Source organism: Physeter macrocephalus, chromosome 16 (genome assembly GCF_002837175.3).
Source record: "Physeter macrocephalus isolate SW-GA chromosome 16, ASM283717v5, whole genome shotgun sequence".
NCBI lineage: Eukaryota > Metazoa > Chordata > Mammalia > Artiodactyla > Physeteridae > Physeter > Physeter macrocephalus.
The window spans coordinates 5,400,876-5,416,521 of NC_041229.1; positions in this window are offsets into that span (position 1 = coordinate 5,400,876).

Here is a 15,646-nt window from a genome sequence, read left to right on the forward strand (position 1 = left end):
TCCTCCCCTTCTGCCCCCAGTACAACGAATCTCATGTACTGATGTGTAATAACCGATGTAAAGGAACACGGGCGAAGCGGTGGGGAGGGGGGCCGGGGCCGGGCGGGGGTTCAGTGCGACGTGATGGGGGCGCCGTCAGTTCTGAATGAATCCGAGGGGGAAGGCGGAGAGACACCCCGAGGGAGGGGGCCGGCGGCTCTGGGCTCCCTTCCCCGCGGGCCCCGCCCCCTCCGCCCCTCCCCCAGGTTCCCGCCACCTCCCTGCCACACCTGCTGCTGGTGCCGGGGCTGCTTCTGGTCGTGCAGGTGCCAAGGACAGAGATCCGTGCGCGCGCGCATGTGCGTGTGTGTGAGCGTGTGCACGCGTGTTCAGTGGGTGCGGTGCAGCAGACCGAAAGAAGGAAGAAACTAGGCGAGCAGAAATCTTGGATCAGAGCCTTGCTCATTCACTCCGCCGTGCGTTGATAGGGCGGTTGGCGAAATTTAGTTGCGCTTCTTAGAGGGAACCCAGCAGGTGAGAGGCTTTCCTTGGGAAGTTGGAGGGGCCACAGTCTTGGCGCTGCATCCCCAGCCCCACGGACCTTGCTCCCATGGGTGGAGTGAGGGTCTGGGGTGCCCTGACTCACGGGCTGGAGATGGAGCAGGTCCAGAGACAGGAAACAGGCCTGCGGCTCCCAGGCTCTGTGCTCACCCCTGGCCGTCCTCTCCGGAGGCGTGTGGCCTGTGGCCGGGCAGGAAGAGCAGGAAGTGTCCTCTCTGCCCTGAGGAGAAGCCCGGAGCAATGCAGATGCAGAGCCATCGCCCAGCAGCCGCCTCCCTTCCCTCCCTTTTTGAGTTCCTCCCTGCCTGGGGAAGATGAGAGCCTAGGTTCATTCTGTAACTCCTGTGAGTTGTAGGAAAGCCAGCTGCTAACGTCACATCCCCTCCAAAGGGAGGGCTGCTGTCTGGGCAGGGCCTGCAAGCTTCTCCGAGGACTGGTCCATCAGGGGGGCCCTTCCTGGCCTGTCTCTGCCTGTTTCCCAGCCTTTGGGGATCCACACCCCTGCCTAATCCCCAAGCCTGTCTCCCCTTAGGGGCAGGCACACCAGATGAGGCGTGTGAAACCAGTGTCCGCCAGGGCAGGGACCCTGGCTGTCATGTTCTCTGCTGTGCCCTCAGCGCCTAGCACAGGTGCTCAGTGAATATTTATCAAGTGAACATTGTCAAAAACAAGAAAACTGGTTTATTAATTACAAGGAGATGACAGATGCTTGTCACTGGGGCTACGATGCACCAAACCTGTCCTCTCCTCTATGCACAGTAACGCGGCAGCGACCCAGCAGCTTAGTCTCACGGTGGCAGCCTGGGGGCTCCTCTTGCCGTGTACCAGCGTGTACACGGCCCGCCGTCCAGGCACCGTCGTCCCCAGGGATAGAGCTCAGAGCAGCCGGGGTCGGTCTCCTGGATGCCCCTCCCCTCTCTCTGCAGAGGGTCTTTATCCAGTGAGGCTGCAATGGTTCTGACTAACCAGGAAATCTCTTGGTCCCCTTAGGGGATGTAGCCTGTCTTCCTGCTCATCCATCACAGGCTGATCTTAGGGTTTATCACTCTGAGAAGAAAATTCCCAAGTCCCACATTTCCTAGTTCTCAGAGAGGCCTTGGCGGTGTAGGTCTGTGGACCACATGACACATGCTGTAAGCATCTATTGAGCCCAGGAGGTGCTCTGTGTTGGGGTGGCAGCTGCCTTTCTGTTCAGTATAAAGCCCATGGCATTTCTTCTGCCCTGATGGAGGGAGCCTGGCTGATTTTGAAGCAAAATGTAGGGTAAGAAAGCGTTATTTTGTAAATGTTCGCACAGTGATGGACCTTGGACCAGGAGGCAGAGAACCTGGGTCCAGTTCTCCGCCTAGACCTGAAAAATGAGGAATAGGATTCATTCTTGGCTGGTTTTTGCAAATTTAGGTGAGCCTTGACTTTTGCATGTCCAAATCCTTCAAAGATCACAGGTGACATTTGAGCATGGGGGACACAGTTGAAGGACTACTCAGGGGGCCTGGAAGGTATACGTGCATCTTTCATCGTCTGAACATTGATGAGGCTGGGGCTCGAAAGCAACGGAGAATTCAGGTGTGTCATCACCGGTAATTAGCATGCAGAACCCCTGCCTCTGTACACCCTCCCCTGCTTCTTACCTTCCTTCATCGAGCAAGAGATGAATTCACAATTAAAGTTTTCTCTTCGGAATGTGACACACAGGAAATTATTTTTTCTTCTATTTATAGAAATTCCATTTGCATTTATGAGGCTCTGGTAATGAGCCAGATAAAATATTAATTAAAACAGTTTGTTGAGTTAGACTCTGAAGTCCTAACTAAAACTCTTCTAAGACAAATATTTTCAGTATTTTTTTTCATGTCAGGAGAATTCTCTATACATTGTTTGTGTGTGTTAATCACCTCGTCTATAAACAGCAGATATGTCTCAGTCAATGGTACTTCTCTTTCTCATGGTTTCTTTATGCTAAGACCACTCCCCACATATATATACATTTTGTGTATATAGAATGTGTATATTGAATAGTGGCTATTGACCACATATAAGTTAAGGTCTGCTATGTTTTTGACACTCTGATAGGCACTAAGAAGTGTAACGGTGGGCTTTGATCTCAAACGCCTAACAGGATAATTGGGAGGGTCAGCCTATGTGCAAGAAAAGTTAGCAGACAAATTCACAACTTGGGATTTCAATTCCCAGGTGCTAATTGATGGGATGGTGGTGTAGAGTTGATAATAATGCTAACACAGCTCGGAGAGGGAGCTGAGGGCTGACATCTGACTGCGGAGAGAAGTGGGCCATGAGGAAGACTAGGATTGGAATATGAGGAGTGGGCTTGTATGAGAAAGCCTTGGGGAGGCAAGCGCTCGGGGACCCGCAGTGAGGGAGGGGTTGCTGCTGGGACGAAGCGGAGGTCAAGGGTAAGAAGTGACGACAAGTGGCTGTAATTGACTGAGTGCCTACGATGTGCTGAGCTCTGCTGAGCAGGTGCTTCACAGAAGTCAATGCTTTGAAGCTCCTTAACAACCTCGTGAGGGGGGGTAACGTTATCACCCTTTCTCGGAGAGAAAAACGGAAGCTCAGGCAAGTATCCTCTCATTGGCACGGTTATTAATGGTGAATTTCCAAACCCAGGTTTGTTAGATTACACAACCATAGTCCTCACTGCTAGGGGCTGAATGGTGTGTCCCTGCTCCAGATTCAGATGTGGAAGCCTTAACCCCCAGTCCTGCAGACTGTGACTATCTTTAGAGACAGGGCCTTTAGAGAAGTGATTAAGTTAAAATGAGTCTGCTTTAACAGGCCCTAATCCAGCTGGGTTGGGGTCTTTTTAAGGAGAGGAAATTGACACACAGGGAGATAGCAGGGAGACACACACGCGGGGTCAAGGCCCTGTGAAGACTCAGGCAGAAGACAGCTGTCTGCAAGCCAGGGAGAGAGGCCTCCGGAGAAACCGATCCTGCCTGCACCTTGATCTTGGACTTCCGGCCTCCAGAACTGTGGGAAATTTCTGTTGTGAAAGCCCCCAGATCTGGGCCATCTTGTTAGAGGGCTCTAGCAAACCTACGTGCTAACATGATGGATGGAACTCGGCTTCTCAGCAGGACCTTGCATCCCAAGCTGTGGAATTTAGACTTTCTTCCACAGATGGGAATACCTGTTGGAGATTTCTGAGTCGGGGAGAATTATGAAAGTCGTTTTTGAAGATCTTCCTGGAGGTGATTTGTATATTATTCACTCATTTGCTCATTTTAAGGAGCACCTATTTTGTGACCTCCACCATCGCAAGGACCGTATTTGTGTGGTTCACCTCTGAGCCCCACTGGTTCTGGTGCTTGCACAGCTTCTGGCACCTAGATGGTGATCAACAAATGTTTGACAAGTGAAAGAAGGGTTAGATTCTGAGGGGAGAGAGAAGACATACACAGAGCTTGCCTTCAAAGAGCTTCCGGTCTGCTGAGGGTGGCAGTCAGTATATAACCAGTTGCACAGACTAATAATCAGTTTAGGTGGGGCAGCGATGAAGCAGTACCAGCCAACACAGCTTTTGCGGTGAAGGGACGTCGGGTATGTGTCCTGTAGACCGGGGCCCGTGTGGCTCTTGGACGTCTGAGATACGGCTGCTGCAGATAACAAACTGAATTTTAAATCTGATTCCGTTTTCATTGAAATAAGCAGGACGGCTGGTGGCTACCACGTGGCACAGTCTAGGGTTAGAGGCAGGAGGCGCGTTCATGGGCCACGCGCTGGTGCTGCCCTGCGGTGACAAGGGCGGGAGGGGGGGACAGAACCTGAGGACGCCCAGTGTGTGGTGCACAGCCCAGCAGCGTCAGCACCATTCCGGGCCCCTTGTAAGAAATGCAGAGTCTCAGGTTCCGCCCTAGTCCTGCTCAAAGAGAAGCTTCCTTTTAACAAGATCCCCGAGTGATTCCCACGCACACTGGGGTTTGAGAAAGAGAGAGAGAAGACACAGCTGAGAAAGACTCAGCAGATGCCAGTGCCTGATAGCACCCAGGGAACAGGGAGAAGAGGAGTAGAGCTGGGCTTGTTGCTGAGCTGGGCTAGGCTTCCCAGAATCCCCAGGGACCCTGAGGCTGGCCTCCCCCTGTGCGCACAGAGCCCCTTCTAGTCCCCTGGCTGCGGCTCTGATCACCGCGTGCTGGGGCGTCTGTTTCTTGTCTCTTTCCTCTACCTGGAACCTCTAAGTTCCTTGAGGCGGAGGACCTTGCTTTTTCAAATCCGTGAAATTCACAGAGTCTGGCACCGTCTCTTTTATTCAGCAAATGCTTGCTGATTGCATGCATGTCTGATGATGGGAATACTACGAAAGGTAAGAGGAACAGGGGGCTTGGAAAGCAGAGATGCAGAGTGTGATTTTAGACAGAGTATGTGCTAACCAAAGGTTGGGCGAGTCGCCCGCATGGAATTGTCTGAGAAGAGGAGGGGGTGGGCGTCTGGGGTTGAGGGAATCAGGGACAGAGGTGTAGACTTTGGGATGCCATCTACGGAGAGGAGGAGACTGGGACTCTGAGGTCAGTTTAGATATTTGGAGGAGGGTGGAGAGGGATAGGAGAAGTGGCCAGAGCTGGGGGCCATGCTCACACCTGGGGGGTAGGGAGGAGGAGGCAGGTCCAGAAGGGGACAGAGGGCTGTGATCAGAATGACCAGTGTGGTGACACCACCCTGAAAGGATGAGGGTGACAAGACCTCAGAGTGGGCGGTGCACCAGATTCCATCTCTAATAAGATATTTACTAAATGGTACTTATCTCATGAAGACTTGTGCTCAACACAGCAGGGGGGCAAGAAACGTGTACCCGCAGCTCCTGCTGACCACACAGAGCCCAAAGAATCAGGGACAGTAGAGCTGAGGGTAAAAGGCACTGCTCAGGCTTCCCAGATGTCACTAGTAACTTCGCAGGTCAGGCTAAATGTGCCTCGTGCCTGATCGCCATGCCGGTGCCTCTGCTTCCCCGAGTAGATGAGCATCTACCTGTTGGGAGAGGATACCAGATCACCTTTCAGGGACTTTCATGGAGTTCTGGCTGTAGCACTATTGTAGCTCCAGCTTTTCTAACAACAGCTTCCCGTTCCTGAGTTTCCTCTTATTCCTGAGTCTGGGCCCAGGTGCCCGAGGGAGACATTTACCACAGTCGGCTGCACGGTTGATTTTATTAAATCACCGCCTGTGCGCCTAGAGGCAGGGGAAACCCAACAGACAGAGGACTCTGGATTTTGTCCCCAGATTCCAGTTTTCACTTACTGCAACACTCGGAGCAAATAATTTTTTCTTCCTGCTCCATGAGAGGGACAATGAAGATAAAAGAAAACAAACAACTTTACTTCCTTCCTATCTTTACTGATCAAATCTCACTTTATTCTGTTTTATGGGAAACACCGCAGCATTAGTGACCAGCCAGCACTGGCCTTGCTCTGTCAGTTTCCACAAGTGGCCAATAGCACCATCTAGTGGCTGAAAAGGATTTCTCAGTAGGTAGAGTACCTTATTGACTCATTCATTTATCTAAACCTTTAGTTTTGGTTTTATTAAAGTAACATATGCTTTTATTCAAAGCGTCACATTGTTCTAACTAGTTTGATGTGAAAAAGTCAGAATTCCTCCTCCTCCTTCTCGCAATCTCCAGAGGCTACCATCTTTCCTCTTTGGTTGTCTTTTCCCCTTGGTTTTACCCATTGTGTCTGAGTACTATGCTTTTAGTCGTACTTTTAGATGCTTCGCTCTTAGAGGCTGTCACTGAAGACAGAACTTACCTTTTTCCTCCCCTATCCCTACCACATGTGCACACTCTTCCCACGTTCCATTCTCCCAGTGGAGTGGTATCGCCATTCCCCTTGGATAATATTCAGGTTTAATGTTATCAAGTCTATAAAATTCTACTCATAGCTGATCCGTGCAGGAAGCCAGACTACTTTTTCTTTCCTGCACAACTTTTAGTTTTCCGTGGACTCACTAGTTTTCTTGGTTCTCTTTGTTCTCATCACCAGTCTCAAGGAAAATTCTCCACCTACGGTTTCAATCTCCTCTCAAGATGTCCGGATACGTAATGTGTCCTATTTACTTCATCTCTTAGAGAAATCTCCCCAGGAGCCATCCACTCCCTTTGGTCTGGATAGGTTGCCCTCTGCTGATGCACAGCTGGCCTCCGGCATCTCTTTTCCCTCCACCCCCCGCCCCCTCCTGCATCACATCCTCTGTTTCCTGTGTCTCCTGAACTTTTCTTCCTTGGTTCTCTCTCTCACTCTGGAGGAACACATTCTATAGTTGTTTTGTGGGAAAGAGAGCATTCAAGGTAAATTTTCTTAGACTTTGCTTATCTGAAAATATCTCTACTTTATTGGATTGACAGCTTGGCTAGGTATAGAATTCTAAATTGGAAATCATTTTCCTTCAGAATGTTAAAGGGGTGTCTTCATTTTCTTCCACCTTTCCATCATGTTGTTGAGATGTCCGGAGCCAGTTCCATGCCTGATCCTTTTACGTGTCCTCTTTTCACTTTCTGAAAACAAGTGAGACCCTCTGTGTGTCCGTAGTGTTCTGAAATTTCACAGTGATGGAACCTGGTTGGTGTGGGACTATTTATACCTGTTGCTGGGCACTAGGCAGCTCTTTTCATCATTGCCTTCCATTCTGGGAAATTCTCTTGCCGTGTTTCTTTGATGGTTTCCTTTTTCCTATTTTCTTCATTCTCTCACTCTGGAATTCCTGTCACTTAGATGTTGGAACTCGGAAAACTCTCATTTCCTTATCTTCTTCTCCCAATCTCATCTCTTTGTGTTTTGCTCTATGTTCCAGTAGATTTCCTCAACTTTGTCTTTCAACCGTTCCACTGAGATTTTTGGTTTTGCTACCATATTTTAATTTCCAAGAACCTCCTTTTATTGCTCTCTTAAGGTTCATTATTTTGGTAGCATCCTTTCCATTTAAGGTTTCCTCCCCCTGTGCAGTCTCTGTTTCCTCCAAGACAATTTTTCATGTCTGTTTGTTTTAGCTCTGCAGATACCTGGTAACCTGTTAAGAGGAAGCTCTGGGCCCGAGGATGGGGCTTGACAGCTGTCAGGAACTCTGGAAGATGCTCTGTCTGGATCATTTCACTGCAGGCACCCCCTGATAGTATTTTTCCTTTGGGGATATTCAGATTCCTCGGGAAAAACTCTCTCAGTCTCCTGCTTGGAGGGTCAAGTCCTGACTGCCAGCCTCTGGAATCAAGTTGGGGCGAGATCTGGGGGCCTTGACATCTGCGATGGGTATGTTTACTTGGCCTTTTTTTCCTCAGGGTATGAAGGTCCCTCCTTAATGATGCTGTGTGTCCCTCCATCCAGATGCCCTTTGTTTTACCCTAGAGAAGAAACCTCCAGTCTTGTGCCAGGGAGGCCGGGAGAGGTTTCCTGCCTGGGCCGAGTCAGGGAGAGGATCCTTCTTAAACAGACTCAACCAATCTTCCTCCTTCTAACTGCTTCCTTCATCCCCCACCTCCAGGGGCAGACTGTGCTACGAACTACCTCTGGGGATCCTGACGTGTCCCTTGTGCTGGTCCTGGTTTTTTCCTGTCCAAGCATAGAATGTATCTGTTTTCTGGTTTTCAAAAAATGTTGTTTTTATTGTCTCCTGTCTGGTTCTTTTTACCTTTAAGGGTTAATGCCTGTTTAAAAACTGTTATTTTATTGAGATTTCAGAAAAAGTATAAGCATTTCTTTAATTCACTCTCTTTATACTCAAGTCATTCATTGATTTTGAACCATCCGTTCTACTGACATTGGTCGGCCCCTTGCTGTGCAGCAGACCCTGTGCCAGGTTCTGGATGTGCAGTGATGAATAAGGCCATATTCCATGCCCACAGGGATGCCTACCCTTGTGGCAGCAGATAAATAAATAGTTATGCAAGCATATATATATAGAAAGGGCACACAGCTAATGGTGATGTTTGGGTGTCTCCATGGAGGTCAGGTCGGCTGTCTTCCAAGAGATCCCAGAAAGTGACATCGCTTAGAGCATTTGCCAAGACCCCCTTGCAAGTTCAATCACCTGATTTTTGAGTACAACCATCTCCCAGCCACACCCGTTCAGGTCTAGCTTCCTGATGTCTAGACGAGGATGCTTACTCATTAATTTGCAGTGAGCACCTTAACTCTGCTGGGAGCTAGAATCCGCAGGAGGTCAACACACCTCTCCCTAGAGGGGGAGCCAGAGGGGAGGTCAGCGCATGATTGGAACATTGCTAGGTGAACCTGGACTCCAGCAAAGGACATGAATTGTAGATCGACTAGGTGATTATTGGTCTTGGCTATTGAACAAGAAGGCAGGTCATGTTCAATGGACTGGAATGTTGAAGTCTGTTGAATGAGGCTTGCCCTTCCCTAGAAGGTGCCTGATTCACAGTGCACCTGGGGATGTTTTAAAATTCAGGTCCATTAACTCACTCTCTGCATGAAGATCCCAAGGGGTTGGGATTTTTCTAGAGCAGTTCACACTCTCTCCTCCCTGTATTCCCCTCTCCCTGCCCACAGCCGCTCAAACCCTCCCCAGATGCTCTGGTGATACGAGATTGTATTGGGTCAGGGGACATGGTTACTTATTAAATGGCAGGTTCTGAATGAGATGTTCTAAATCTGTCTGATGGTGGACACACCTGCTGGGGGATTGAAGAATCATATAACGTCGCTGTTGAGCTCTAGAGGTCACAGAAAAAGACCATCTTGCCTCCTTTTGTAGTGACATCAGAAAATACCCACTGGGCAATTGTTCCCAGAGAATTCACTTCCCCTTATCTCCAGAGAACCTGGCTGTTATTCGCCCCAGTGTCCTTTTGTAAAGGAAGGAATCAAGCCCCAAAGCTGTTGGTGAGAGTGACAGGTGGAATCTTTCTCCTCCCTGAGCATTTCCAGGCACCAACTGGAGGAGATCTGGGGAGGGCGCTTCCGGCTTCTGCTTAGTGAGCCAGGGAGGATGGGTGAGGTCAGGACGGGAGGGGGCTTGCACAGATGCGGGGGTGGGGGGGCGGTGGGAATAGCCCATATCACCTCTGCTCCAGGGCAGCTGGGGTAAAAAGGACAAGATTGTGAACCGGACACGGAGGCACAAGGCCAGGAGCGTCACCCACCTTCTTCTGCAGCTACTTTCCCTTGTTTAATTGATCACATAAGGTCATGTTCACAAAAGTGCTTTGCAAAGGACCAGACAGCAAAAGGGAGGCTACTGTGATGGTTGTTTTATAGGCAGTGCTGAGACCCTTTTGAAGAGCAGAGTTCACCCTTGAGATTCTTTCACAGGAAGGTAGGAACGGCCCTGCATCCTAATCTCCAAGCCTAGGTCAGGCCCTATCTGTGCTCTCCGATCTCCAAAGAGTGTCCCAGCCACCCAGCACCTCCAATTCCGCAGCCCACGCAGCCCCCCAGGGCCCCTGGAGACAGCTGACTCTATTCCCACGTCACGGTCTGGGGAGCACGGCGTGGCCTCTGCTGTGCATTCATTGGTGCAGGACTTAGAACTAAACCCAGGATTCCTAGTCTCTGGTTCTATTTGATCTTAGTATTCCACATAATGATAAAACAGCAAGTGATGTTCCTATAGCATTTAGCAATAACAAGACGCTTTCACACAATTCCGTGTAAGGCAAGTGTAATTTGTCCTTTTTCAGATGAGGAAGCTGAGACTCAGAGAGGTTATGTAACTAACCCAATGTGACACTGCCACGAAGGGGCAAAGGCAGACATCAAACCCAGATTTTTCTGACTGCAAGTTCAGTGTTTTTGCTACTAACTCGAGCTCCCTGAGGCTGTCGCCCTGAACTTGAGGCCCTTATTCTAAAGCGTGTTTCCTCCCGCCGAATGAAATCTTCATGACCTTGCACCCAAAGTCACTGAGGGGCCCGAGAGACAGCAGGGACCCAGGCTGGAAGGCCAGTGAGACCTGCTCTTTGGAATCCAAGTTCTTAATATTCTGGGAGGGCCTGGGCGTCGTGGTTTGTTCTGTAGGCACCGCGGGTTCTGACGATTGTCCAGGGCATTCCTCGTGGGTGGACCTTTGAGCAACGAGGTGCAGGGCTGGTCACGGTGGTAGGAAATGATTGTCACATCGGCTAACTTGGCTGCAAAGGCATCAACTTCAAGGTCACTGGACTGGCCCAGGGCACCCGTGCTTCGTCACTGTAGAAGTTGGCAATTTCCAGAGCCTGGGTTTGCATGCCCGAGTCGAGAAGCTGACCCCCCATAAATACGCGAGCCTGGGCCAAAGTGCCTGCCAAGTACCGGCTCGAGGGACGTCTGGTCCCTGCCCAGCCCTCCCTGCTTCCCGGGGCATTCAATGAACAGAGGGGTGACTAGCTGGGACCGTGTGAACTTACTTGTCTTGACCTTTGATTTTATGGGGACACGTGTGAGCAACTGAGAATCTGGAGCAAAGTGTCCGAGACACTGAACTGAAACTCTACAAAACCACAGGCCAGTGTTGCTGCCACCTTTCCCTCTACCTTCCAAAGGATCCCAGCAGGACCCCCTGGTCCTACGTCCACCCATGTCCCCACCTCACACCTGCTACCCAAACAGACGAGTATGAAGGGCAGGCATCCACCATCCCTTCCTGCTCTGGTCTGCTGTCCTGGCTGGACCTACATGCTCCGTGGGCTTCCGGTGAGTCTGGGCATGCCTGAGGGAGTTATGGGTGGTCCTCTGAGAATCTGTTGGTTGCCACAGGGATTGTAGCTCTAAGATAAACGCATCGGCCAGACTACATGACCAGGGAGCCACCCTTGGTCTTCAGAGTGGAGGCATGATTATGACCACCGCGTGGCAGGGGCCTCTCAGCCCTGTCCTTCACTCAGGCCCCATGGATGTGTGGCTGGGTCCTGGCAAGGCTGTCCTGGTAGCTTTCCAGCAAACAGAAGTCCCCACCCCTACCCCAAATGAAAATTGCCTCCTCTGCTTACTTGGCCATAGCATGGCGCAGCATAGGGACCCCTGTGTGTCTGAGTGGCCCCGAGGGAAGGAGGGCATAGGGTGCTCTGTGGCCATGATGTCACCACTGGGTGCCAGGGCAGCAAACAAAGAAAAACTACAGGATGCCTGTACCAGCTGCAAACTCCAAGAAGTAAATGTCTTTTGTGGGATGGCGGTGCTTTGCAGGGGAACAGGCATCCTGTGTTCGCAGGCCGTGCACGGCAAAGGGGAGGGAACTCCATTGCGGTCGTTCATTCGTTCTTCGGACAAGGTTTCAAGCTTTGGAGCTTGAGAGCTCAGAGAACTCGGGGGATGAGGAACCCGTTTCCTGGGAACATCAAATCAGCGAGAGAGAAAGCCACGCTGAGGCATAAAAGCAGCAAGAAAAGTACCCCAGAGACCGCACGAGTTAGCAGAGAAAGACTGGCCGCTGACTGGGGTCTGGGATTCTTCGTGGAGATGCCCAGGGAGACAGCCTGGAGGCAGCGCCCTGTCTTCCCTGCGGCCCCCTGGGGACAGGAGCCAAGGAAGCGGTGAGGCTTCAGAATGCAGGGCAGGGTTTCTGTGAAGCCACCCCCGGACCTCTTGGGCTGTCTTCCTGCCCTGTTTGCATTCACCACTTCAGTCCACGAGACAACCTCTCTCTCCCAAGTGCTAAGTGACCTATACATTTCATCCTTTCCCGAAGATTTATTTTTTTATGATTTTTAAAAATTGAAGTATAGTTAATTTACTTAGTTAATTTACTAAGTATGTTAATTTACTAACAAACTAATGTTGTGTTAGTTTCAGGTGTACAGCAAAGTGATTGAGTTTTATATATATTTAATATGTATATATGTGTGTGTATACATATATATACATACGTATATACGTTCTCTTTCAGATTCTTTTCCCTTATAGGTTATTACAACATATTGAGTATAATTCCCTGTACTATACAGTAGGTCCTTGTTGTTTACCTGTTTTATATATAGTAGTGTGTATATGGTAATTGCATACTCCTAATTTATCTCCCCCTCCCCTCTCCTTTGGTAGCCATGCTTGTTTTCTATGTTTGTGAGTCTATTTCTGTTTTGTAAATAAGTTCATTTGTATCATTTTCTTTAGATACCACATATAAGTGATATCATCTCCAAAGATTAATTTTTATATGCTTATTCTTTTAAACTTATAGTAAGTCACTCAGGTTTGTTTTCTTCCAGGAATTCTCCCATTAAACAAACACACACTGCAAAAAGAAGAGAAATGTGAAAGAAATTTAAGAAAAGAAAGAGGGCGCTCTCTATAACCTGCGTTTGCAATTTCACCATCAAGCCCAGGGCCGTCTCCCCCAGGCGCTGGGAGAGGGAGTCTGGGGTCCTCCTTGAGGGTTACAGTGTTCTCTGCCCGGTTCCTGGATCCTGAAAGACAGGAAGGACACTGGGGGAGAACTCTGTTGATGAGATTTGCTCGGTATTTACACCTCCACAGCGCCATGGAGTTAGTCCTGGATTTGAGTTCCGCTTCCCCGGAGCTCATTGTCTGTGCAAGCCAACCCCAAATGGGCCATTCCTGTGCAGGCTGGGGGAACGAATGGATTATTGGCATTTGAAGACAAAACAAAAGTCAGCTGTAGCTCACCAGGAATCACCCTGTGAGTGCAGAGGTCATTGACAAGAGCATCACTTTCCAGGCCAAACTGGCTTCCTCTCCTCCTCTCCCCAGCCCCACCACTCTTAAGTATTGAATGTACTTTGTATAATTTTGGTGGAATTATTATTGTCATTAAAGAGAATAAAATTTTTACAATCCCAACTGGCTTTTTCCAAGTAACTAGCTGCAGACTGAAAGGAACAAGTCCCCGGCACATACTGTGTGGTAGCCTGCCCCTAATTCCTGCTCTGATTTTTTGTACTGTGACCATGTTCTATTTGTTATACCCAGGGTAATAAAGAAGAGCATCGCATCTAGAATGACAGAGGTGATGGTCCTGTCCCACGTGGGCTGGCTGGAGGGCACCTCTGCAGAGCTGGGCTCCAAGGGCCAGGTTCTTAAGAAGACTACAGGCAGGCTGGAGAGTCTGGGTGGAAGTGGTTGAGGAAGGAAGCTTGGAAAATGTGGGCAACAAGGAGGTGACCTCTAGGTTCCCTTTCAGTGGGGGAGGTTTGTGAAACTATGAACCTCTCTTTCCATTCCAAGAAGGCAGCTGCCCCGGGAGATGGGGGTACAACATCTGTCAGATGGCTGGCCTGGTGTCTAGTGATCAAAAGTACGGGGCCAGCCAAGTTCACGTAGGAACTGAGCCTAGTCTCAACCGCAGTCTATCCTGGGTCGCTTTAGGAAGGGCGTTTGAGGCCCTGTGGGAACTGATCTTGCTAAGCCTCTGTGTTCTCTTCTCTCAAATGAGGATTAGAAAGATACATCTCTGCCTCCTTCACAGAGACACAGACAAGACAAAACAGCAAAGTGCCTTGAACTGCAGATCAGAAGAGATTACAGTAAGCCCCCTACACATGAACGAGTTCCGTTCTGCGAGCGCGTTTGTTAAGTCCAACAAAGTTAGCCTAGGTACCCAACTAACACAGTTGGCTATAGAGTACCATACTGTAATAGGATTATAATACTTTTCACACAAATAATACATTAAAAACAAACACAAAAAATAAAACATTTTTAATCTCACAGGACAGTACCTTGAGAAGTACAGTAGTACCAGCTACATCACCGCTGCTTTTACGCTTGCTTCTCGACATCCTGGGCTTGAAATAGAGATACTGTACTACGGTACTCTACACAGTACTGTACAGTAAAGTACACAAAAGCACAACCACTTGGAGAGGATGCACGCACGTGAAAATGTATGCCGGACACAGGAACTAACTTACGTGATTGGACACGTGAACACACGTTCGCATCTTTGAAAGTTTGCCACCTGAAGGTCCGTATGTAGGGGGCTTACTGTGTTACCTTCACCCAAATGCTCTCTCTCTTGGGCTCGTCCCGAGTAACACCTGTCACAGAGCAACCCCTCCACCATGGGACCAGGGACCCAGACTCCAGCCTGCTGATGGAAGACATGGGGACCCACAGGGTTCAAAGCACACGGCCCTGGGGAGGCGTCCATTCTCAGGGGAAGGACAATCCAGTCCTGGGCGTTACAGGGAGCCCACCTGAAGGGAACCCCCTGCAGCCGTGCTCTATGTATCTCAAGGGTTGGGAGGTGGAAAAATACATTGCTGCTGAGTATCGAAGTAGCCCTTGCTTCAGGGGAACTAACATCTGTTTATTCTTGGGAGCTTTCCTGAGGGGCAAGAAGGCCTCGGGCCATGGCTGAAGGCTGGCACCTTTTCTAGAAAGCCTGGCAGAGACAGAAACGAGGGCAAGTCTGCAGCCTCTGGGCACCTTTTCTTCCTCGTTTAATGGTATGAGTGGCAGGGCTCTACAAGGAACACGAGTGAGACTCTGTGTGTGAGATTTGGGCTTCCAGGATGTGTCCCCACCATGCCTTAGAGGAGGAAACATTTTATGTTTGTCAGAAATGTGCTAGAGATGTCAAAATAGGCAGCAATATATGTAAATACAAAAGTCTGGAAAAAACATGGCAAAGTTCCTCAAGATAGAAAATACAAAACAAAGAAGAACTCTCAGCATCATCTTACGTTGAGACCCATGGCTCTTGCATACTGAGTGTGTGTCCCCTCCCCCTAGAGCCAGGGTGACTCCCATGGAAACGTGGATAAAGGTCAAATCCAAGCACAGCCTCTTGCTCTGCCATCTGTCCCCACCTGCCCTTCTTCTGCCTCATCCACCAAGACGTCTGTTCTTAAACCGACGTGTCTCCCTTCGAGTCCTCCACATGCTCCAAACGCACTGTTGTTCTCCAGCCCCCAAGCTACTTCTCCTTCATCCACTTCCCACCTTCCACCAGCTAGTTTCCAAGTAACTAGCTGCAGACTCAAAGGAGTGAGTGTAATTCTACCCTCCTGATAGCATCCAGCTATACATCCCCATCTATAGGAGGCTCCCCCAATTCCTTAGGCCAGAAGTAACCTCTTCTTCTATTTATTCATGACGCTTCCTGTGAATTTATGCCTTATTGTGTCTGTGATGTCCTCTCCCCTACAAAGCATTAAACTCTTGAAGGGCAGGGACCATGTTTTATTCATGTTATAACTTCC